This window comes from Peromyscus leucopus, chromosome 3, assembly GCF_004664715.2.
Source record: "Peromyscus leucopus breed LL Stock chromosome 3, UCI_PerLeu_2.1, whole genome shotgun sequence".
NCBI lineage: Eukaryota > Metazoa > Chordata > Mammalia > Rodentia > Cricetidae > Peromyscus > Peromyscus leucopus.
In genome coordinates this window covers 47,765,893-47,792,485 of record NC_051065.1, presented here as the reverse complement: position 1 = coordinate 47,792,485, position 26,593 = coordinate 47,765,893, and the positions used below count along the sequence as shown (strand labels likewise).

The 26,593-nt window shown below is 44.7% G+C and overlaps 1 pseudogene; it reads left to right on the top strand.

The window, feature by feature from the left end:
- The first annotated feature begins 1,614 nt into the window (after positions 1–1,614).
- The window catches only part of LOC114701528, a 385,931-nt pseudogene continuing 360,952 nt past the window's right edge, over positions 1,615–26,593 (top strand).

Below are 26,593 nucleotides of genomic sequence, written 5' to 3'. Positions count from 1 at the left end.
ACAACAATAACAAAAAAGGTATGCTGTTTAGATGAAGACCCCCATCAACCTCTTAGCCCCAGGCATCAGTGTCATCCCCATAATATATGGCTATACAGCAGCTCAAAACAATTACACTGAAAAGGAGGGTACCAATCAACGTCATCTGTAGGATGTTTGTGTTTTCACAAAGGACGACAACTTCAAAATGGAATGTTAGTTCAGGAAAGGGGAGGGCAGTATCCCGCATAGGTCCCCTTCCTAAGCTGGGCCTCAGACACTGAGAACCATGGGATGATGGACAAAGCACATCCTTGAAAACAGACCGAAAGTTAGGGGAGAGGCTAAGAAGTGGAGCAAGAAAGGACTGAGGGTGGGATGGGGTGGGGGGTGGGGGAGTGGCTGGAAAGAGGAACCCCTGTGCTTTCGTGCATGCCACTGCCAAAGATCCTGAGCTGGTGCTGAAGACTAGAGAGGGAACCAAGAGACCTGGGCTACAATGCTAACTGTGCTCTGACTTCCTACTGACCTTGTAGGTTCAGCTCCCTTCTATTGTCACATGCAGGAGCCCTCTTAGTTGAGAAGCACTTCTGCTCTGCCTTCCGGAAGAAATAGCTTTAGAAATTTCAGGTGTCTGCATGTATGCCAAATGCATCCCTGTTTTCAAGGGCATACGTAGGAGAATGGATGAGAGAGGAAGGTGAGAAGACACCGTGGGCAAAGTTGCTCAGCCCTGCCAGGGCATCCCAGGTAACTCTGAGGATGATGGGGACTAGAGCACGTGCCAAGCACCCAAGAAACCAAGCGGGCATCCTAAGGACTTTCTCTTCATGAAGTAAATCCCTTCACAGAATTCAAGGCTCAAAAAACGAGGCACGCCCCTCCCCCACTAGAGGGCACTGAAACGCCTTGTTCGCGATTTTCAAAATGCAGGCAGGAAAAAAAAAAAAGACAAAAAGAATATGGTGGAGGTGCGTTCATTTCGACTCACAGGTCCTGCTGTGCAAGGCTGGGTGCCTAGGGCACTCTCTTTCCCCTAGGGCAGCCCTTTAGCCCGCAATGGGGGACCTCGACTTTGGAGAGAGGGTGAAAACGAAGGGTGAGCTTTAGAATGAAAACCCTAGTGTGTGGAGCTGGGTGGGAGGCTCCCAGCCTTTGCGGCGCTGTCTCCAGTGAGAGAAGCAGGGGGCGGGGTAGGGTGGGGATGGATCCGCTGACTGGGGCCCACCCCTTCAAGGTCTGGAGTCCGGTTCCACCTCAAAGAGGCCCCGCAGAGGCCAAATCCAGCGGTCTCAGATAGAGATCATGACAAACACTACACCGAGGTTGCTTTAACTCTCCCTCTCCTCCAACGCATCTACAACTGCCCTCTCCACCCCATTGCGATTCTCTGATGGTCTTGAACGGATCAGTCAGTTGTCTCCTTTTCTTGATGAAGAGTCAGCGCAGGTGTGCGTGTGCGTGTGTGTGTGCTGTGTGTGTGTGTGTGTGTGTGTGTGTGTGTGTGTTGTTGTGTCAGGCGCTGGCTTAGAGCTGGCCGAGAGCCTTGCGGCTGCTCTCTGCTCAGCTCCAGGTGGAAATGCCAGTAGCTAGCAAGGTAGTGCTTATGGCTTTTGCGGGGGGTGGGGGGGGCGACAAAGATCAAACGAACAGAAGACACTAGCGGCTGAAACACGGGGCGCAGGGGTTCACTCAGCGCTGGTTAAAGATGGTTCTCTAAGCTTTCTTTTCTTTAAAGAACTGTGGCGAATTTAAGGGAATTTTCCACGGTCAAAAGAGAAACAGGAGACGTGGGCACCAAGCCTAAATTTATAATTCACGTAAACACGCTACATGCCACATGTATGTATATGTGCATAAATATGGATGTGATGGAGTGCATACCTACCTAGACACCATTGACTTGCCTGGCCAAAGAATAAGGCTCAGACATTTCGTGCCTGGGAAATGGTGCGGTTCAACTTTAAGAAGGCTAGAAAAATAAGAGATGAGGCTCACGTTGCACGGATGACATCACTAGCTTTTGGCTGCGCGCTCCGTGTTCTCGACTGTGGGTTTTAGCCAAGGCTGCAGCGCCTAGAGGCCGAGCGAGTGACAGCGGCTTCCTCGGGCGCCCACACCCGGGCAATGCGATTTCTGGAGCCCCTGGGGCGCAGGCTAGGCTCTCGCTCCTCGCGGGCGTCGGCTAAGCCTGAGAGGCCCGGAAGCCTCCGCGGCTGGAGGAGGAGATAGGGAGGGTAAGCCGAGGCACTCAGGCTCCCTACCCCCCACCCTCGCCCCATTCACCACAGTGCGGGGAGCCGGATCGCGGGACGCCGAGGCCGGGACGGGATCCTCCGCACGAGGCCGAGGGACCCCGCGCCTCGTCGCCTGGGTAGGCTGCGAAGAAAATGGTGCAATCTGAGAGCGGCTGACCCCAGCTGGCCAGAGCAAGCGGGTGCTGGACTGCTTGGGCTCAGGTGGCGGAGAAGGGGGCGGGTTGCTTCCAGCAGCCTGGTCCTGTGTTTTCTTGGTGCCCGCAGCATTTGATTAGCACCTGGGCAGCTCCCACGCGGGGCTGCGGGAGGCCAGGTGAAGTGAGGCAGAGGGGATCTTGGAGGAGGCTGGGTGTACACACTCCAGGAAGAAGGCGCTGGAAAGAGCGGAATGACACCGAGGAGGTTGGCGGCTGGGCCGGCTGCACGCCATCCCTGAGCGACCTGTCCATGGTATTGAAGGAGCTCCGAGAGCCCGGGGTGCGCCCTCCTCTGTGCAGCCCGCCCCTAGCGCCCGTCAGCTGCCGCCCAGTCTCTGCAAACCCCGGGCCGGGAATAGTCGCCTAACGCCGCCTGGGTGTCCCCGCTGCCCAAAAGCTAGGCAGTCTGAATGGCGAGGCCAGAGGCAGGCCACCCGGGAGCTCGCGGGGAAAGGCTGTCAGAGACCGTGCGTCCTCGGGCAGCTCACCTCTGAGAGCACGCGTGGGCCGGCAGGAGCCGAGGACCTACTGGTGATCAGAGGACCGAGGCTTTGAAAAGACCCGACGGGGAGAGGAAGAACAGTTTTGGGCGCGCATCCCCGGCCTTCGGCTTCAGATCGAAAAGGGGAGAGTCCGGGAGAACGAGATCCAGGGCAGCCGGGTGCGGGCTCGATCCATTCCTTCGGCGGAGTGCCGCGTCCTCACACGCCCTCTCTATCATTCCCAGGAAGCCAGGACAGTCACTCCGGTCAGCACAGAGAACCCCAACATATCCCGCCGCGGTCGAGAGCACTTGGTATTTAGTTTGCGGTTGTCGGGCCGCGCGCCGACTGTCCTAACCCTCCCGAGCGGTGGGAAGTAGCGGTGTTGAGTTCGCCACCGCCGGAGGAGGCTGCACCAGCCCGGAGGATGCCCAGGACCTCGCGGGAGCCTCTCCGGATCAGAACTTTTTAGGTTGCCCGCCCCGATCCCCGCAGTCTCCCGGCTCCGTACCCGCAGGTGGGGGCCAAGGGGTCGTCGCGGCGCAGATCCCTTCCAGTCCCCACCCCCAGCTCGGCCGCCCGCCGCTTTGTTCCGGGCGCGCAGAGGGAAGGCGAGGCTGCGGCGGATCATGCCCATGGTGTAGCCGCCAAGCGGAGGCATGGCTGCCGGAAGGTTACTGCTCTACACTGGGCTATCGCTAGCGCTCTGCGCCCTCGGCATGCTGGCTGTGGCCATCTGCTCCGACCACTGGTACGAGACGGACGCCAGGAAGCACAGGGACAGGTGCAAGGCCTTCAACACCCGCCGGGTCGACCCCGGCTTCATTTACAACAACAACAACAACTTGCCTCTGCGCGCGAGCCGCTCGCGCCTGGACCGCTGGGAGGGCAAACTCCTCCGGGCCCGGAATCGCCGGCAGCTGTTCGCCATGAGCCCGGCGGACGAGTGCAGCCGGCAGTACAACTCCACCAACATGGGCCTCTGGAGGAAGTGCCACCGGCAGGGCTTCGACCCGGAGATCGCCGCCCTCATCCGGAAAGGTAAGCTCGAGGCGCGAGGCGTGGCGCTGCGGAGAGCCAGGCGCCTCTAGGTAGGCCCTGCAGCCCCTCGCCCCTCCTGGTGGCCACAGGCGATGGCATCTCCTGGTTCTGAGTGGTTCAGTTCGCCAGGCCCGACTGAGCCTTGGCGTGGGCAGAACTTGCCTTTCCATAGCGGTAATAGATTGTGGTAAAGGCTTCACTCTCTTTTGCTCACCTGCTGTCTTGCTCTTGTCTATCCAGATTCACATGGAATCTCCTGGGCCATTTTTTTTTTTTTTTTTTTAAATCCAGACTAATGCTTCATCAGCCCCTGAGAAGGAAGGGAATCTCCAATGTTGTTTCTGGAGGAAGCCCTTTAAGGGTGATGTGTCAGGGGTAACTGGCTCCGAATTTTAATCTTTGTTTTAGATGTTGAACTGATTCCATCAAGGGAAACTCGGGGTGGGGGATGACTCCCACAGAAGGCCGTATGAACCCCAGAAACATTTACTTAGAAATACACCGTAGAAGTCATGGTGTAGGTATTGGTCATATAAACATCAATAAATTACAGCCCCTGCCTTATAGTAGCCCAAAGCGGCTATCCAGTAGCATTCCTTTACAGTCCTTTATTTTTTCTTCTTCTGGAAAAGTGGTTGACAGAAGTGACGGTTTGCAGTGAATATCACCAGTCTAATAAGCACAAAAAAGTGACACCAGAGCGGGTCTATCAGAAGGAAAAAAAATTACTATTTTCAGGTTTATATAAAAACACTCAAAGGTTTTTATATATAAAACAGACAATAGGCAAATATTTGCTATAACACTTGATATTTGAATATGATCACATGTATAGAAAAGCCTGCTTCTCTGATGCAGTTTGTAAGCCCTGAGTGACTTATGTGTCAGAAACCATCCTGTCTTATCAGCCCACTAGAAATACTGTTTGATATGATGTGCTCTAATGTCGCTCTGAGGAGGGGACTGTATTCTTTTCTATGATGGCTGCTCCCTGGGAAGCTGTGTAGGTTTTAGACCTTGCTTCTCTCCTCATATGTCACTCTCTTCAACTCGTGAGTGGTTGACAACCATGCTAATGTTTGCAAATATGCTTTGAAGCCGAGACATAAAGCGATTCTTAATGTCTCACATCACCATGAAGTTCACTGGTGTTTTAAAATAGTATCTGAGACAAGAGATGCACTTTGATTTACAAAAGTGTCGAGGCTGTTCAAAAGAAATTGTTAATTTGAGAACACACACGCATGTACACACCCATCCACACGCACACCACCACCACCACCACCACCACCACCACCACCAACAACAACAACCAACCAACCATGTAAGAATGACAAGTAGTGGGTATGTTCCAGGAGGCCATTTCACAGTTAGGAGGTGAGCAGGAGAGGTAGGAAAGAGAGAGTTAGTGTCCATCTTGACGTTTGTTGTGTAGCTTCTTGGGAATGACTAGGGATTCCAGTTTTAGGCATGGGCATGTTGGTGCTTACAGGCATCCCACCCGCTTCCTGACAAGGCTCTTATTAGTGTGGCCTGACCTAGGTGGAACTCTGCAACTTTGTAAGGATGCACAAGATGTTACGGGGCTTGGCCGAGAAGCAGGAAAACAAGAGGAAGCATAATTATTTTTCACAAGGGGGACTTTATAGCCGTTTTCAGATTAATGGTGTTATTTTATCTATGTTCTGCTTTCTTTAAAATGGAAATGATAGCTGAAGTGTTGGGGAGAACTGCTAATAATGACTGGTGAGCGCTGACAAGATTTGTTGAAGGGAATTCTTCAATTTCCTTCCTTAAACCTTTTAGAACAAGACTGGTATCCTATGTCTGGTATTGGCTGACCCTATTTAGAGAGAGAGGGGAATGGGATTTGTGGCTTCTAGTGGCTCCATCCAGGTCTCTGATTCCATTTTGCCTGCTTGGCAATCTGACTAGAGAGGTTGACTTGGTCTGTGCATCAGAGGGACTGGTTACCATAGTGACATGTTCTTCCGGTGAAGCTGGAAACATAGTGGCAGGGCAAGGGATAGGGGAAGAATGAACAACATTTTGACTTTGTATCGACTGATTTTTAATTGCAGCAACAGAAAATGGACACGCACAGCAGGGGGATTGAATATACTGATACCCAGAGTTGGCAGGGCATTGTATTTCACTTGAACTAATGGAAATGCTGTTCCCCATCACCTCAAATACAGCAATCACTGTCAGCTGCAAGCGCTTGCTCACCATGGCTGTTTCTGTCCTGTTGGCACTCTTGTTAGGCATTATTGAGACGGATGGCATGCTTGGCTTACAAATCTTGAGAGACCTAAGGTCACCATCTTCATTTTTTAACCTCATAACATCATCTTTGAAAACCAGCTCTTCCCTTTCCAAGCATCAATAGACATTTTGTAAACAAGTGCATTTTATATTAATAGAATTTATGGGCAATTCTAATAACATAGAGAAAGCAACTTCTAGAATTAACCAGCACTGTTCTAGATGGGTGGATTTTATAAGGAAGCTAAAATTGATACTTCTATATTTAAATTTAAGATATCTTAAGGAAAGAGGTTTATCTCATATTATTCATTAGAAGCTCCAAAGAGAACTTAGATCTTTATCTCTTTTTTAGAAACATATTCTATTACAATTGTGTGAGATATATTTTGGGCAAAGGAAAGGGAAAACTAAAGACAAGGTTGTTTAAAGTCTATTTAAAATGTTGTGGGAAAATGTGAGTTGTGTCTTTTTTATTTTATTTTTTTATTTTTTTGGCTTTTCGAGACAGGATTTCTTTGTGTAACAGCCATGGCTGTGCTGGAACTTGCTCTGTAGACCAGGGTGGCCTTGAACCCACAGAGATCCATCTGCCTTTTCCTCCCAGGTGCTGGGATTAAAGGTGTGCGCCACCACCACCTGGCAGGAGTTGTATTTTAATGATCCTATTGCCCTAAAGGGCTTGGTGACTTGTTAAGTCAGCCATTGCATTGAAAAGTGCTGCTTGCTCTTTTGAAAGAAAACAAAACCACCCAAATAATAAGAAAGCAGAAGTCAAATTCTATCATACACAAAGATGAAGTATCTCAGATTCATGTTCTTTCTGCACACGGCTGTGCACAGCAGAATGTGTCTCTGGCAGTGACAATTGTTTCATTATTGAACTAGAAGTTCCTGGATGGCAGGCAAAACACACATTTGTAACACATATCCACCAGAGCCTTGGTTCCTGGGAAATACCTCATAAAAACTGGGCTTATAAATGTATCTATCCAGAGCCAATTCTAGTTATGGGGATACTTGTGTGGGAATACAAATAATAGATTAGTTGGGAAATCATGATGAAAAAAGAAAAAAAAAAAGAAACTACTGTGACTATGAGTCTAGGTTAATATTGTAACAGATGCTGAATGAGACATCAAAGAAGGATTTCTTGCACAAAAGCTTTGGCAAGGAATAAGGGAAACTCCCAGTTCTTTTTGGGTAGCATATGCCACTGAATAGTCACACATCATCCAAAGTCATTATTTGCCATGTTAGATAAGATTTTAATTATTCTTTTCTTGGAGGCTGGATTGAGTATAGGGAGTAGCAAGAACTGATTTCTCCAAATACTAATATGACTTTGTCAACCAGCAGTCTTAAATCATATCTTCTATCTTCTAAACCTCATTCTGGTCTTTCAGAAAAGTCAACACAGGTACTGGGAGCAGATTAATGGCAAGACCAATTTCTGAAGTTCGAGAGACATCCAGAGAGCTCTAAGTAAGGCTTGTTCCAGGGAACATTTTATTTCTTTGGTTTGTACTGAAGTCCTTCCTTCCTTCCTTCCTTCCTTCCTTCCTTCCTTCCTTCCTTCCTTCCTTCCTTCCTTCCTTCCTTCCTTCCTTTTAAAGACAGGGTCTCACTATGTAGCTCCGACTGGCCTCCAGCTCACTATGTAGACCAGGCTAGTTTCAAACTCACAGATATCTGCCTGCCTTTCTTCTGAAGTACTGGGAGCAAAGGTGTACATCATCGTGCTCAGCCTTTAACTGATCAAGAACTTTTTATTGTTTTCAAATTTGCTTTATAATAGACTTTGGTCCCAGGAGTTTTCATGGTCATGAAGTGGTTGTGCTTTAAAAATTATTTTAATGGAACATTGTGCATATTTAAATTTTAATGTTGTAATCAGAAAATACTTAGAATAAACACATGTATTATATGATGCCTTGGCATACAGGACTAGAATGAGAGATGAGTAAGACCTGGCCCTCAAAGTTCATAAAGATGTTAGTGCCACAGGTGACACATTACAACTACATAGTGACAGAGCAGCCACAGACCCAGAGGTTGGGCGGTGGTGGCAGCACACGCCTTTACTCTCAGCACTTGGGTGGCAGAAGCAGGGGAATCTCTGTGAGTTCAAGACCAGCCTGGTCTACAGAGCGAGATCCAGGACAGGCTCCAAAATTACACAAAGAAACCCTGTCTCGGGGGTGGGGGTGGGGGAAAGAAGTAGACCCAGAGGAATGTGGAGGAGATGAAGGTAGCTCTTCCCGGTGGGTAAGATGGGTAGGGGTGGGGGAGTAGAGAAAATTGTCCCCAGGAAATGAAATCTGAACAAAGGTTACAAAGTGCGGATAAGGAATGCCATTTCAGCAAGGGGGCTGACACTGGCAGAGCCCTAGAGGTGTGAGAAAGCAGTATGGCCTCCTGAGAGCTGGTTTCTGGGGTGAGGGAGGAGCTGCACAGGAGCTGGAATGCAGGCAGGGACCAAATCCAGGAGCTTGATCACCAAACTCCCCAGAGCTACACCCCCGTTTGTGCTGTTTGCGTAGAGAAGAACCACAGGTAAGTAAATTCAACGCTTCATGTCCTTAGCTGCATGGACCACACTGCAGATACTCAACAGCCACAGTTGGCTGCTGGCTATTGTTTTGGACCATGTAGACTATGGTGAAGGTTCCCAAGTTTAGAGAAAGCTCTGTTGGACAGCGCTGCACAGAGCTCAGGGCCTCCAAAATGAACAAGCTGTGTTTCCGATGAGGACAATCACATGGTCATTTGGGTGGAAAGGCAGGAGTATCACTTTACAGCTTAGGAAACCTTTTGCTTTTTGAATATTTTGGGTTTTAGTTCATGGTCGTTTCTGCTGTTTTGTTAATTTTCTGGCATCAGTTCACAGAATTTTGTAAATGTTTCATTCTTTCCCCAATTTCGTAAAAAAGCCAATCTGTGAAGCAGGCATGGTGGTTCCTTCCTTTAGTCCCAACCCTTGGGAGGCTGAGGCAGAAGAATTGCAGTGAGTTTAAGGCCAGCCTGGGCTACATAGAGAGTTTGAAAGCAAGCATGGGCTATAGAGTGAGGCTCTATCTAAATTAAAAAAAAAAAATTCAAAGTTCTCACTCAAATAACAGTATAAACTTGACACCAGGTATTCACCTTAAAGCTTTATGTATACTTATTAGTTTATTGTTCACAATAACTCTATGTAGTTGATATCCCTATTATTATATACTTTTTTGAGAATTTCATATGTGAGCACCGTATTGACACAATTTCCTCCACTTTTCCTCTCCCCACTCCAACTGCTTCCATGTCATGCCACTTGGACTCATGACCACACACTGTCATGTTATTGTTCACACACACACTGATGAGTCTCTTTAGTGGTGCTCATATATACATGCATTTAGAACTGACCACTTGTGATTGAATAACCTATCGGGGGCTAGTCCCTGGAGAAACTGATTCTTCCTTTCTCAGTAGCCATTGGCTGCCTGTAGCTCTTTATCAGGGGGTGTCACTCTGTACAGTTTCCCCCATCCATGTGGCATATTGACTGCTGGGGCTACTATTTGGGTCTTGTTTATGTAACTGAATTGTTGAGATTTCATGGGTGGATATTACTATTATTGTTTTAAATTCCCATTTTATAGTAGAGGGGCTCAAGGCTCACAAAACTCATATGATTTGTTAAATTTCTTGGGCAGTGAATAAGGGATTCAAATTCTGGCTCCAGATTTGAGAACTCACCCACACGCATTGTCTCCATGGAATCTGTTGGGACAGGCGGAAAAAAGACAATATATTGATTCGCCAAATTAAAAAAAAAAAGAAAGAAAGTAATACCTCTAGAGCAGTGGTTCTCAACCTGTGGGTTATGACCCCTTTGGGGGTTGAACTACCTTTTCACAGGGGTCATTTAAGATGATTGGAAAACACAGATATTTCCATTATGATTTATACCAGTAGTAAAATTACAGTTATGAAGTAGCAACAAAAATAATGTTATGGTTGGTGGTCACTGTAACATGAGGAACTGTATTAAAGGGTATCAGTATTAGGAAGGTTGAGAACCACTGCTCTAGAATCTCCATTCTACATTAAAGAAATTAAGGTGGCTCACACATTTTACATATTTTGCTGTGTTTTTGGTCTTTGTTTTGCACAATGTTGTAGATACTGAAGTTTTAGAGACACAAAGGACATGACCATTCATCAATCTCTTGTGAGAGCCCATGGGCTGGACATCAGGTACAATGTTGGACAAAGTGGAGAATCTTACATTCTGGGTAGAGAAAAAATAAATACATACTAATATATATTAATAAGCAAACAAGTCATCAATTTAGCAAAAAGTAGTGAGTATCATAAAGATGAAGTCTGTCCCTAGGAAGCACAAAGAGAAGAATGAGTTGGCCTAAAAGCAAAGTAGTTCTATTGATTTTATTCTATTATTATTATTATTATTTTATTATTATTTGGTTTTTCAAGATGGGTTTTCTCTGTGTAACAGCTCTAGATGTCCTGGAACTCCTTTGTAGACCAGGCTGGCCTCAAACTCACAGATCCATTTGCCTTGGCCTCCTGAGTGCTGGGATTAAAGGTGTGTGCCACCACTGCCTGGCTAGTTCTATTGGTTTCAATCTTACAACATGGGTAGTGCTCTGGAAAAAAAAGGGGGGACAACCCTTAGTAGACAGGAGAAGTTCCCACATTCCTGCAGGGCAGAGATTATTTAATTTCTAAGATACATATAGACCTCTGTTTACCAGTTGATTAAAAAATTTAAACTTAAGATAGTCCTGTTTATAGACAAACCCATGGAGGCATGCATGGTCTCTTGTGTCTATGTGCACAGACCATAGGCTAACCATGTCCACCATAAATGTCCTTCCTCAGGAGCCATCCATCTTCTCTTTTTAACATTTATTTGTTTGTGGGGAATGCTTGCACATGCCACACTGTAAGTGTGGAGGTAGGAGCACAACTCCATGGAATCAGTTTTCTCAGTCCACCTTGATGTGGGTCCCAGGAATTGAACTCAGGTCATCAGGCTTGAGTAGCAATTGCCTTTACTAGCTGAACCATCTTGCTGGTCTTGCTTTTGAGACAGGACCTCCCTGCGGGACTTGGGGCTCACTAACTAGGTTAGGCTAGCTGGCCAGAAAGCCCCAGGGACCTTCCTGTCCCTGCTTCTCCAGTGCTGGAATTACAAGCACATGTCACTGTGCCTGTCTTTTAATGTGAGTACTAGGGATAGAAGTCAGGTCTTGTTGCTTGGAAAGCACTTGACTGCTTGGTAAGTTTTCCTAGGCCCCGTGTGGTTTTTATATGTAGTGTAAATCACTATGCATATGTGTTAAATGTATGTCTACATGCAATAAGTAAACACAGTCTCAGTGAGACCCTCCCTTCTCACTAGTTCCCAAACATAAGTAACCAGGGAGAGATGAAGATTAGGCAAGGCGCTTTGTGATTTGGGTGCAACATTTGTGGGTTCATGTGCAAGGCAAAGAAATGTATTTGAACTCCACTGTGTTCAGAAAAATTTGCTAGAAGTTTGTAGCTAAAGAGGTAGTTTGGGATGGGATAAAGATACAGTGGTCCTTGTCCCAAGGGAGCTCATCCATTGACTCAGTTTCTCAAGATGATTGTCACATGTCACATGGATCAGGCTCTCCCTTTGGAGCTCACATTAGCATCAACTGAATCAGGACTCAGTTGGTCAGGGAATGCTGGGCTGTGCTCTTTTCATTGAGTCAACAAAGTCAAGAGCCTTATTTCTGTTCTAGAATGTCAGTTTACTTGTTCTTTTACTGGTGGATCAATTAGAAGATTGAGCCTGTATGTCGCATTTGAATTGCCAGTAAAAAATATTTTCCTCATGCTGGGCAGTGATGGTGCACATTTTTAATCCCAGTACTCAGGAGGCAGAGGCAGGTGGATCTCTGCAAGTTCCAGGATGGCCAGGGCTACATAAAGACCCCCCCCCCCAAAAAAAAAAACACAAAACAAAACAAAACAAACAAAAAACTCAAGAAACAAAACCCAACAAACCAACCAACCAAAAGTATTTTCCTGTTTTTTTGCTGTGAGTAAGCAACCCCAGGCTTTCAGGCAAAATGCTGTATAGTCCTGGTTGCTTTGACCACACACACACACACACACACACACACACACACACACACACACACAACACACATGTACACACATGCACCCACACTCATACTCACACACACACTCCATCACTCATCTCTAAGTATTAGACATTAGAGCCACAAATAGTTAGATGCAAATATTTCTGCAATTAATTGCTCCAAATAGTGTGCTTAGAGAGGAAGAAGAGCATGGCTTGATGGGTGCTTTCCAGATGAAATGAAAGAAAGAAGTATTCTGCTTTATTTACTGGATTGTGCAGTTTTTAATGGTGCAAATATTCTCTCACTTTCATTCTCTCTGTGTACACACGAGTGTTAATGTGTATGCAGGTATGTGTGTATGTAAGTCAGTGGTCAACTTCAGATGTCATTCTTCAGGAGCTAGGCACTTTGTTACTTTTTTTTTTTTGAGGCAGGGTCTAGCTGGGTAGTGGTGACACATACCTTTAATCCCAGTACTAACTAGGGAGGCAGAGGCAGGAGAATCTCTGTGAGTTCCAGGCCAGCCTGGTCTACAGAGTGAGTTCCAGGACAGCCAGGGCTGTTACACAGAGAAACCCTGTCTCGACACCCCCCACCCCCAAAAAAGACAAGGAAAGAAAAGAAAAGGAAAAAAAGGAGACAGGGTCCTCTCATTGGGACCTGGGGCTCTCTGATAGGCTAGGCTGTCTGGCCAGTGAGAGTCAAAGATCCTCTTGTCTCCAATCCAGTGCTAGGATTATAAATGCCACTACGCCCAGCTTTTGAATGGGGACTGAGGATTGAACTCAAATCCACATGCTTGTACAGCAAGCATTTTAGCAACCGAACCGTCCTCAGCCCCGAGAGTCCTTGCATTCTCGGGAGACCATCTTTCTGTCAGATGTAAAAGAATGTAGAGTTTGGGTTCTAGAAACTCCAGCCCCTTCCACACTAATGATAAGAAAGTTAAATTTAGATGGAGAGTAGATGATAGATGCATGACTGAAAGAAAGTATAAAGAGAGGGGTAGGAAAGTGGGGGTGGGGAAGAGAGAGCTAGAAATCAAAGCCCAGAGAGGGGGAGCGAGTGTCTCTGAAGGGGTCCAGTGCAGGTGCTAACCTGTATTAGGAGGAGGGGGACACCAACCTGCTCTCTCCTTACTGCTGCAAACAAGCCTCTTTTGTCTTTTGACTCAAATACCATTTTGCAGATCGGGGCTAAGATTTGAGCCCCTCCTCCAAGTAGAGATAGATGGGAATGGATGTATATTCATGTCAGCACTACTGAACTGTACACTTAAAAATGATTAAAATGGTAAATTTTATGTCATATATTTTCTGCTGTGTTAGTTACCTTGCCCGTGACAACCAATTTCAAAGAGGAAAGGCTTGTCTTGGCTTGCAGTTTTGGAGATTCTGATGCATAGTTCATTGGCCCTGTTGTTTCGGGATCTGTGGTGAGGACGTGCCTCGAGGTGGTGGAGTGTGGGAAGAGGACGGTGCTCTCCTCACAGCAGCCAGGAAGCAAAGGCAAGGTAAAGGAGGAGACGGTCACATCCTAATATCTCTTTAAGGACATGCTCCCAATTGACCAAACTTTCTTCTAGTAGCTTCCATGTCCTGAGGGTTCTACCTTCTCCCTGTAGTGTCCTAGGCTGCGACCAACCAACCTTCAACACTTGGGCCTTTGAGGGACATTCATCTCTCAACTGAAGCACAGAGAGAAAGAAATGCAAACATTTAGTGAAGGAGCTATTCTCTCTCTCTCTCTCTCTCTCTCTTTTTTTTTTTTTTTTTTGGTTTTCCGAGACAGGGTTTCTCTGTGTAGCTTTGCGCCTTTCCTGGAGCTCACTTGGTAGTCCAGGCTGGCCTCGAACTCACAGAGATCCGCCTGGCTCTGCCTCCCGAGTGCTGGGATTAAAGGCGTGCGCCACCACCACCCGGCTTTGATTCTCTTTAGTACAGAGAATACTTCCTAGCAAAGACCCCCTCATCCATTCAGCATGTTTATTAAGCACCTACTGTGTGCCAGGCAAGTATGCTTAGCACATATTATAGATGCTAATTGAATGTATAAAATTCATATCCTTATAAAGTTTGTTTAACCATTTTTTGAGTATTTAAGTATTGTCTTTTTCTAAGTAAAACAGATTTTTGATGGGTTCTTACCTTTCCCGATTCCTTGGGAGATCATTCCTAGGGCCTTGTACATGCGAGGCAAGTGTTCTACTACCAAGCTATTCCATCATCTCTCTAAACATCAATATATAAAATGAGTGGAAGTAATGAATGAATTCCTTGGTTCATTTAAAAATTACTGAATGAGGAAAATTTCATTGTACTTGTTGGAAAAGCACTATTGAACAGTGACTATGCTAGGTACATATCTGGGGTGGAGGCTCTTGAGTAAAAAAATCCAATACTTGCATGTTCTTTTCTTCAAGAAGTGAAAGATGAGAAGGTATAGGAGTGGATTAATGAGCTACATGATTGGATCTGTGAGGGGTTTCGGGTGCTGGGGTCCATTTCAAAGCATCCAGGCTAGGCTTTATAGAAAAGCAGACATGATATCCTAAGACATTTTTAGAGAGGTGCCTGGGGGCGATAGGGGGACATTTTAGCTTCATTTAAAAATTATTAATTCTGACTAGACAATACCTGTCCATCTTCAACTATTCCTTTTGTATCTCAGACTCCCTGATCTTCTAGGAGGCAGCCATAGTGAGTAGTTTCCATAAATCATATCAGAGATATTGTGTTCCAGTACTTAAAGACAACAGCACTGATACATATAAGCAAGACAGTGAGCAGGTGATTCAAGGACAAAAATGTTTCTCTTTTATAAATTTGTGTGCTTAGAGATGGTGTTTAAGGACCCTCCCAGGAGTCACTAGGAATTGTCTGAAGGTGATGTTGAGTCAGGGTACAAGCTGATGTTGCATTCATAGGAGTTTGACAGGTTGGCTGCTTTTATGGCAAAGTACAGTATCTGAATTATTTCAATTGATTTTTTTCTGGCGTCAAAGTATTTTGCCAAGAAAAGGCAATTTACTTTATATTAGGTCACCCTCTTACATTTCTATCATTTCCTGCTTTTTAGAATGCCCCACTCGTTCATATTCAGGGCCTCACTCTAGGACACTTTATTTGCTTTAGAGCATCTCATTCAGTTTTGCCCCGAGCTCCCTTTCAATTTATAATAGTGATTCTATTTATGCAATTTGAACCCTTTTCCCCAAGGTGTTGGGTATTTCCCAGGCCTGGGTGGAGTAGGGTTGTATCTGCCTGAAAGAGGTTCTGGGCTGAGTACTGGTGTGGATTAACTGTCTCAACACTGGAGAAGAGGGGACTGTGTTATAAGGCTGAAGACATGCACATGCCTATGTACCTGTGAGTACATGAAACCACCAAGAAAACCCATGATATTTCCTGTTTGTAATAGCAAAATAAAAATAACGTACAAAAATGGAAAAACTTAATTGTCTACTAATAGGGAATGGGTAATAATTATAGTATATTTATACAATGGAAACTAGCACATTATATTTAAAATATACATACCCACTTTTGGGCATATACCCCAAAGACTCTGAGTCAGCATATCACATAAACAGCTGCATATCCATGCTTATTACAGCATTGTTCACAATAGCCAGTTTAAGGACCCAGGCTCAGTGTCTGCCAACAGATAAATGGAGAAAGAAAAAAATGGAATATATGCACAATGGAAATTTATTCAGTCATAAAGAAGAGTGAATTTATGTCATTTGTTGGGAAATGGATACAGCTGGAGTTTATCACATGAAGTGAACTAGGTCAGATGCAAAAAGACAAAACTTCACGTTTTCTTTCCGTTTTGACTCTTAGAATTCTTTGTTGACACATATAACATGAGAGCTGAAAGAGATGATGGGGAAGAGGAGCAGGCCTAAAGAGAGGGAGCATGAGGAGGTAAATATGGTCAAAGCACATAACATACTTGAAAGGAATTGTCTACATGAAACCCAACACCATGTTCAATGAATATCCACCAATAAAAAAAAATTAAGAAAAATGTCATCCGTATTTCCAAATGGATAAACATTGTAAAACATGGTTTGCAGAGTAGGGTGACATTTACATGACGTTCAAAACCAATGAAAGAGAGCTAGGGACACAGCTCAATGGCAGAGTTCTTGTCTAGCATGTGCAAGGCTCCAAGTTCAAGCACTCCTAGTGCAGAAAATGGCAAATCAATATTAGCTGTTGTTTACAGAAGCACATTGACATTGTCCATGTAAAACTATGCATTGGGGTAATTAACATAGAATGAAGCATAGCCTTAACCTTTTCGGAGAAATGGTGAGAGACAGAGAGAGGGGGAGGGAGAGAGAGAAAGGAGAGCAAGAGGGGAGGGGGAGAGAGAGAGAGAGAGAGAGAGAGAGAGAGAGAGAGAGAAAGGAGAGAGGGAAAAAGAGAGGGAGAAAGAGAGAGGAGAGGGGTACCAGGAACTTCATATGCATCTAGGATGTTTTGAAGCAAACAGGACTTCTTGGAGGATTGTTACTATTCAACCTACAGATTCCAGTTTTTTTTTTCAAGTCAACTTCTTGGCAAACTTTGTGTCTGATGCTGTCTGCGAGTGAACTTTTATAAAACAAGTCATTAGTGACAAGAAGTATTGAGAGAAGAGACTCAGGTAACTGGTAACAGTTTGCACTTAACCATGTTTCTGTTGAGAAAGAAACAATTTAAGTTGTATTCCTTTCTGCTGTGGCTTAAGAAGACTCAGGCTTTCTATGGTTCTTTGCTGAAATAGGCACTAATGTACAAGTCACTAGGCTCTGGTTCAATTTCCAGTTTCTGGGTGAAGAAAAGAATATGAAGGATTCCGAGGTCTAGACTGAAAACTAAAGTAGTCTCTTTAGCTCTCTTGACTAACAGTAGGCTTTAAGTAGACAGGACACTGAGACAGTGTAACTAACTATTGAGTACCGAGACAAACCAGGGACTGAATATAAGTTCCTCAGAGGGTATTTTAACTCCAAGGGAAACACTTCAATGTGAGTCAGTAAAGAAAAAGGTTAAAAGGTTAAGAACTGGGTTTAAAGGGGTCAGAATTGTACTTTTCTTCTTTAGAAGTTTTGTGTCATTTTTGAAACTGGATCAAAAACTATTAGTAGGACTTTAAATAGTTTTATTATTGATGAACAATATATATATATATGATTATTTTTAAAATATGAGGCTAGCTTTAGCCAAGAATCTCCACTTTATGGTGACCTGTTCCTGCCCGTTCTATTTATACAAACTGTAGCGGGAACAGAAAAATCCCATCAGAATTTTAACAAGGATTCCATTTTCACCTGAATGCTATAAAAAGCCAAAACTGAGCCCTACCTTACCAAGGATCATGGCCGTCCCTGGGGATTTTAGGAGTGTGAAGTAGAAGAACTCTGGTGCTTGTATTTTGATGACCGGGAGCCTGGAAGCGATGGATGCTTAGAGGCAGGCAGCCGGATTGGCCAGGCTGCTTTGAGCCACCGGGTTCCTGTGGCCTGCAGGGGAAAAGGCACATTGTGCTTCTGGGTGAATGACCTCCACTTTGGAGAGTGCTTACCTGTGTCTTCAGCCAACACCCCTCCCTTTCTCCTCCCTCAGTGCCATTAACATTAACAAACCAGCTGGCTCATTCTGACTTGAGAGGTGATTTCTCTCTTGCCTGGTTCAGGGAGGTTCCCTCCCATCCACGTCTGGGACTGCTCTTTCTCTTTAAGAACCTTATTTCCTGCCTTTAATCCCAGGATTTGGGAGACAGAGGCAGGAGGATCTCTGTAGCTCGAGCTCTAAGACAGCCAGGACTGTTACCCTGTCTCAAAAAACCAAACCAAACCAAACCAAACCAAACCAAACCAAACCAAACCAAACCAAACCAAATCAAACGAAAAACAACCAACCAACCAATCAAATAAAAAAACCCAAGAACCTTACTTTCCAAGTACCATTTTCTCCTGCTCTGTCTGTATTATTTTTGAATTGTTTTTATTTTCATACATTCATAAACTTATAGAGTAACTGTAGTTGCAGTACAAAGAATATGTGAAACACGCCGGGCGGTGGTGGCGCACGCCTTTAATCCCAGCACTCGGGAGGCAGAGCCAGGCGGATCTCTGTGAGTTCGAGGCCAGCCTGGGCTACCAAGTGAGTCCCAGGAAAGGCGCAAAGCTACACAGAGAAACCCTGTCTCGAAAAACCAAAAAAAAAAAAAAAAGAATATGTGAAACACAAGGTTGACTGTAGATAGGACAAGATGTCTCACCAGTCTAGAGCATTTCATTGTTTCCTACCCACAATGGACCAGAGTTTTCACATCCTACTTTACATCTTTAATGTAATGAAAGACCACTTTCATCTTTCAGTGGGATCACCCCAATTGACAGAGGGACCGACTCAGAGTCCCATATTCCAGCTCCATTCTCATTCTCTCTCCTTGTCCTTTTTCTTTCTCAGTCTCAGTGTGTATTCTATAGGGTTCCACACTTTTCTTTCTCCTCCTCTTAAAAAAAATCAGTTTCCCCTCCCTCCATCCTCCCCTTCCAGTCCCTCACCCCAACCCCCCTCCCATCCACTCCTCCTTCTTTCTCTTCAGAAAAGGGCAGGCCTCCCATTTATGTCAGTCATGGCATATCAAGTTGCAGTAAGACTAGGCACCCCCTCTCCTATTGAGGCTGGACAAGGCAATCCGGTAGGAGGAAAGGGTCCCAAAAGCAGGTAACAGAGTCAGAGACAGCCCCTGCTCCCTCTGTTAGGAGTCCCACAAGAAGACCAAGCCACATAACTCTAACATATGTGCCTAGGTCAGTCCCACACAAACTTTCTGGTTGGCAGTTCAGTTTCTATGAGCTCCAATAAGCCCAGGTTAGTTGATTCTTTGGTTTTCTTGTGGGGTCTTTGCTCTCTCTGGCTCCCACAAGCCTTCTCCCTCTTCCACAGGATTTCCTGAGGTCCACCTAAGGTTTGGCTGTGGGTCTCTGCATCTGTTTTTATCTGTTGCTGAGTGAAGCCTCTCTGATGGCAACCAGATAGGCAACAATCTATGAGTGTAGCAGAATAGCACTAGAATCATTTCACTGACTATTTTATTTTATTTTTGCCAGTCATGTTTGGTTCTATCCTAGGTCTCTGGGCTGTCCAGCCTCTAGGTCCTGGCTCTCCAGGCAGCGTCAGGGGTGGGCTCCCTCCCATGGTGTGGGTCTTAAGCTGGACCAGTCATTGGTTGGCCACTCCCATAATTTCTGTGCCACTTTTACCCCAGCATATCTTGTAGGCAGGGCAAATTGTAGGTCAAAGATGATGTGGCTGGGTTGGGGTCCTGATCCCTCCACTCTAAGTCTTGTCTGGTTACACCTCTTCCTCTTCATCATCATCATCATCATCATCATCATCATCATCAATTTCATTCATGTCTAAGGCCATTTTCATCCCTCCTCTTGTCTAGTTGTTCTGGGCATCTCCAGATCTAAAACTTCCCATATAAACAGCTTGCTGATTGGATTTCTCCACTGGCCTCATCCTTAGGTCTCAAAGTATGTAGGGCATATTTTGATCCCCCCACACCCATTACTTCTTCATTTTTTACAGACTGGGGAATGGTTTCACCACTTTTCTACTTGGCCTATCCAGAAACTAGATGGTCATTTCAAAAACTCTCTCCTCTCTTGTCATTGTTGCCCAAATAGTCACTCTTACTGCTAATTTCTTGCTCATCTCTTCATCTGGTCCCTTTAAATTTGCTGCTATCTCCTGGACTCCTGCATCATTCTCTGGCTTCCCCATTCTGTAATCCTACCTATTGTCAGTGTTTTCCTTTTAGAACAATCTTTCTTAAATGCATTTTTAAGTTATCTCCATCTTTAAAACCCTCCAGTGGCTTCCCATGGGTATCATAATCAGAATAAAGATCAAGATCCTCACTGTGGCACATCATGCTTCCCAGGCCTGAGAAGAAGCCTGCTCTCTCCCCCACCTCATGATCTTTTTCTTTTCATCCCTTTTTCAACAGCAGATACTGTTCCTATCAGGTCAGGCCCACTTATGTTTTTTTGGGGGGCATTTCCTCATGAAGGTCCATTTGCCCAGAAACAACTGCTTCTTGGTCCTGCTTGCAAATTAGCCTGGCCAAATGCTTGCCAAGCCCAGAGCAGGCAGCATACATCTCCTCCTGCTGGTCTTACTTGGTGTCCCCTGGTCCCCACCTGCAAGGCAGGATTGCCTTATTTTTCTCTTAGGCTTTTACTACACACTAGCATCCTTCCTCCTCACCAACAGTGCCACTTGCTTGTATTTATTTGCTTACTTGTATGTTTTTCTATTTTTGAGACCATTGAAGTATTTTTAAAGATCTTTTTGTCTGTTTTACATAAGGCAAAGATGTAATTCATGGACCATCGTAGGAATGTAATAAATATTTGTGGACTGAACAAAGGCCTGCTAGCTCAGTTAATACAGTAGACCTGTAGATCTCATTTTAAAAAGACTTACAACTTCACTGGACTAGAGGGATTCGCTGTTAACAGGCTCCTGCTGTGAGCTGTTTTTGTAATGCATATGATAAAGTTCAAATTGCTTCCTTTTTAAAAGGTTGGTAGTTTCTTTTTTAATTAAAATTTAAAAATAGTTTTGCTTTATTTTATTTGTATGAGTGTTTTGCTTGTGTGTGCGCTGTGGTGGTTTGAACGAGAATGTCCCCCACAGACCCAGATGTTTGAATCGTGCTTTAGGAGGTATGGTCTTGCTGGGGGAAGTGTGTCAAAGGGGTGGACTTTGAGGGTTCAAAAGATGTGTACCATTCCGAGTTTGTTCTCTGCCTCCCGCTTGTGGTTAAAATGTAATCTCTGAGCTTCCTGCTGCAGCCTCCATGCTTGACTCCGGCCTCCTTTCCCCTCTGGAACCACAGAAGCCAAATCAGTTCTTCCTTTTATAAGTTGCCTTGGTTATGGTGTTTCATCACAGCAATAGAAAAGAATTAATACATATATCTATGTGCCATTTATTTGCCTGGTGGCCACAGAGATCTGAAGAGGGCACTGGGTTTCCTAGAACTGGAGTTATAGACGGTTGTGAGCTGCCACGTGGGTGCTGGGAATTGAACAGGGTCATCTGCAGGAGCAGCCCGTGTTCTCAACTGCTGAGTCATCTCCTTAGTCCCTGTGGTTGGTAGTGCCTTAGAGGAGAATTTGAAGTTTGGACTATTCCCATTTTCCTGGATCAAAATCTCCTCATTTGGATCTTGGTCACTTTTTAATTTTCCTTTCCTCCCTAGGCCTGTCCTTCCATCCAGAATATCAGTAGAGGTCCATCTCCATTTCTGTTCCTGCCATGGACCCAAACTTACACGCACATCTTTTCCTGGTGTATCAAGCCACTGTCCCAGGATCCAGTTACAAATTTCTGAATAGTTATCACCAGGCTTATCTTCACTAAAACCTTCACCTTAAATGTCCACTTAAATCAGCCTTCTTCAGTCTCTTGTATTAGTTACTTTTCTGTAGCTGTGACCAAAACACCCAAGAAAGCACCGTAAGAGGGAGAACTTCTTTATTTTTGCTCACACTTTCAGAAATTTCAAACCACAGTCCTTGGCTCATGGTGAGAGGGAACCTCATGGTGGTAGAAGCATGGGGCACCAATACCTCATGATGGAAATAACGCAGACAGAAAGGAAGACTAGGCCGAGCAGAACCTTCAAAGGCACACCGCCAGTGAGCCACTTCCTCACCTCATAAAGTTTCTAGAACCACCCAAAATAGTGCCACTAGCTGGGGGCCAAGTATTTAATACACAAGCTTATGGGACACATTTAATATTCAAACCCCAATGCCTTTCATAATGATTTTTGAATCACCAACAACCAGAAAAATAGACAGTGCCTACTGTAATTGCCCCATCTGGCTCATACCTCAGCTCTTCTTTCACGACTTTCCAAAGGGGTGCATTAGCAGCGGTGGGGAAGCATGGCCAGCGCCCGCTCTTGGTTCTCTCTCTGCTGCACCCCGTGAAGATTCTGCTGCGGCTCTGCGTCTTGAGCTCCTGGACTCTTGCAGCACTCACTGTTGGACTCCCTGCCTTCTAATCTCATCTTTTGTCCGTGCTGTCTAATCAGCGTGATTTTTCTTAAATGTAGCTCTAATAATCTTACTTATTCATCATTTGCTTAAAAACAAAAAACAAAAAAACCAGCCTGTCAGAGGCTCTCTCTCCTGTCCCAATCTAAAGCAGGTCTGTGGTCCTCGCCATGCTACCATTGTGGTTGGTGAACATTACAGAAGCATTCATTCACTGAAAGAGGACTCAGGGAGAAAAAGGTGTCCTGGTATAGCTAACACATCCATGCTCACGAAGACCGCTAAGTTCTAGCTCAACCATGGATCTGAAGGCCGTTCTTTCCTCAGACTGTTCTAGAGGAGCGGCTTCTCTTTGGAAATGATAGTAACCATTTTCTGTTTTAATAATGGCTATCTCATAGTCAAGGTTTTAAAGACTTCTTTAGATCTGCTAACAGCATAGCTCATTGCCATCTAATTTAGATAAGTAGAGTAATTCTTTGGCTGTCAACAGATAAATATAGACACAGCTGCAGTGCTTGGCTCCTTTGCCTGGGTCGAATAAATGATTCATATCAAGGGAACATTTTCTGTGACCAATATAATTCCTGGATTTATATTAGTTAAGTCTATGCTGGGTTAGGCTGGGAAACAATTTCCAGCACTTTCTGCCCATGTTACGTAAAGTACTATAGACCAAAATTAAGACTGCACATTAATTGACATATTTCAATTAAACTTGTGCTTTGAAAAGCTGAGGTTAGTGGTAAAAATTAATTATAAAAACTCTTTAAGAGTTATGTAGTAATGTAAATCTTGTAAAATGGTAGGTTACCTTTGCTCTGGAAAGCTCTTTTGAGTATGTTTATTTTAAAGACTGTAGGAACCCCGCAGCTTTTTACCAAGTGAAGAAGGCATTCACCCCTCTTTAGGTCAGGAGAGTTGTTACATTTCAGAGGACATGTATGTTACATTTCAGAGGACCAACAGCATGCCTGTATGGACTTTTATTACACATATCCATATTGGAATGGTGGCTGCTGGGCACCTGTAGATCAGTAAGCTGCTAAAAAGAGAGATGCACCAGAGACCATCATGGCTTCTTCACAGAAGAAGATAGCTCATCTCTGAGGTGGTGAAGTGCACTAAGGAATAACAATAATGCTCATGTCTCAGGATCCTTACTATTCATAAGAAAGAGGCAGACTCTCTGTAGGTGATGAGACCTGCCATAGAGACTCCAACATGTTAGGCACACATTCTAGGAGGGCTCATGTTCACTGTGATAGCTGAAAACCAAGGCACACCTAGTTTGCTTTCATAGAATCATTCCCTGACATAGACAAAATCAGTTCCCTTGACATCAAACATTATTTGATTAGAGTTATTTTCTGTTGTTCTTTTAATCAAAAACTTTGTTGTAATCTGAACACTGATTTTGAAGAGACTTGGATGAGCTTGCATTAACCATCAGTGAGGAAAATGGAAATGACAATGAAGTCACATGGATAGAGTTGGAGTATGATGGAAATGCACAGGAGGGCATACAACACTCCTTGGTTAAGGTTCTTGGATTGAAGGCTGGGGACACACAGATCTTTCTGGGATGAGTATATGTATGTGTAAGTGAGGTCTGAGGTCCATGTGGAATAAAAGTATAGTAGCTTTCTTCAATGGAGCAGGCCTTTCTATTCTGTTCCTCTTCTTCATGATGCATGTAGAAATCACAAAGGTTATATAGTAAGTTATTCAGCATTTGGTGAACACTGTAAACACCAGGATTTGTATTAGGAGCTTAGAGTACAGTCAAGCATCCAATAGTCCAAATGCTGTCTATGTGGAGCCTATTTCCAGTGAGAGACATCAGAAAATAAGAACACACACACACACACACACACACACACACACACACACACACACTCACACACTGCATAGCACCTTAGAGAGGATTGGTGTTGAGAAAGAGCAAAGTGTGGAGGAGGAATGGGAAATACAAGATAGATTTTTAGATCATATAAATCTTTCAACTTTTACTAAAGATTTTTGTGGGAGAAGTAAAGTTGTGGATAGAGTGGTCCCTCACTGGAAAAGTAACCTTTCAATAAAGACCTGAAGGGCACAAGGAACCAGATTTGGGAAATATCTGAGGAGAAAATTTAAGGAATGATAAGGATAGTGGCTTCGATATGGTGTTATGGCTAGCGTATTGGAAAAAAACCAAAGAGACCAGAATGAGGCGTGTGTGTGACAAATGAAGAGGCTTGCAGTCTCCTGATGTTGGAAAAGAGCTACCCTACTTAACATCTGAAATACAGAGGAATGAGATGGAATCTCTTATAGGATTTGAAGACAGGAGTGGCATGATTGCATTTTGGCTCAAAAGATTCGCGATATTGGCTCAGTTGATAATAGATTACAGCAGGGGCAAGTTTAGAAGCAAGAACAGCCAGCATAGATGATAGCCAGAATCCAAATGATAGGAGAAGACAGGATTCCAGAAACAGTTTGAATAGAAAGTTGTCAGGGTTGGTTCATGGGTCAGATGTACGGAAGGTATGAAAAAGAGAGATCAAAGATGATGCTTTTTAAAGGAGCTTTATTCTAAGTTTAAAGAAGGGTGTGGCAGCTGGGCTGAGGCAGTTAGGTCAAGAGAGACTAAGTGTTTACATTCGAGTGATAAAGGCATCCCTGAAGAAGACGAAGATGACGATTCCTAGGTAGCGATAAAATTGATGATGCAGAAAAGATAGATGGAGAGGAATGGCCAGCACAGCAACTGGAGAGGCTGAAGCAGGAAGGAAGACAGAAAAGGAAGGGTCAGGAACAGAGTGAAACAGGAAGCAATGCTTTAGGCAAGGCAGCAGGTAAGAATCAGAGACTACCTCGATGAAAGTTACCAGTCATCTTGCTTAGGCTGCAAGGTTATAGCATGGTTTGGGCAGAGAGCTTTACATTTCTATCACTAATTACAGAGGGCCTCTGAATGGCAGCCCTGAATGTAGAAGGAATGCGGAGCGAAGCTTGTTTACTGTTTTCTTGACACACAGTCGGTGGCTTGCTTTCCGCTTTATTACAGAGACGGATGGTCCCTGTGGCCTGGCTCTCCTAAGCACCTGCTGATCGTTTGCACATTCTGAGAGGTTTGGCCCTTAGGTGTTGGCTGGGATGGGACATGTAATGGTCTGAAGTAGGGCACCCAGAAAAGTTTAAAAGAGAGGACAGGACTGGGGAGATGGCTCAGTGGATAAAGCGTGTAGAAGCAGGGGTGGATGGGGTCATACTACATGGCATTCATTTGTGAAATTCTCAAAGCATACACGAAAACATTCTAAAAAGAATTTCTGTCGTCCTAGCACTCTAATGGTGGGGACAGGATCTCTGGGGGCAAGCTGCTGGCTAGGTTGTGGAATTCACGGGGTTCTGAGTTCAGGGAGAGGCCCTGCCTTAGTAAACAAAGTGACTGAGTGTGAAAAACAGTTTAGAAGATACCCGATGTCAGTCTCTGGCCTCTATATGTACACATAGGCACTAGCATCTACACACATGTGTAACCTCCACCATACACATGCAAACCACATGCATACACACACACACACACACACACACACACACACACACACACACACAAGAAAAAAGTAAGAAAAAATGGAGAGCTAAGATAGTTTGTCTGGAATCCTAAGCCTTTCTTGCCGACTGCTTCTCTGGTAGGAAGCTGTAACCAGCGGCCTCTGCAGCTTCTCATTTAATAGCTTCATTTTAATTAGAATTTTAGGGTGCTTTGGCTCTGATGACACTGGCTCTCCCCTCTTGTTTTTTTTTTTGTGATAAAGCGGCTTTATTTTCAGGCTGAAGAGCCACATTCTTGCCTTGTCATCCTTAAAATGCTGCACCGTGTGTGTCTGCAGTTTAGTCTCCGATTGAATGACAGGGACCCACAGTGCGGCAGACATCATCTCCTTTGTCTGTTACACTGTAAATTTCAGTGGGAAACAAAGCCCAAGGATTTCTAGTAACCTCTCGGCAACAAATATATTCCACAATTAGTATAGGAACTAAAGGCACAATACCTTTCCTTCTTGGAAAAAGAGTCTGGTGATAGTGCACAAATTATGAGCTACATTTAGAGGTAATCACTTTGCAGGCTCTTTGAAAAGGTGTAGATGACATTAGTCTCTTTTAT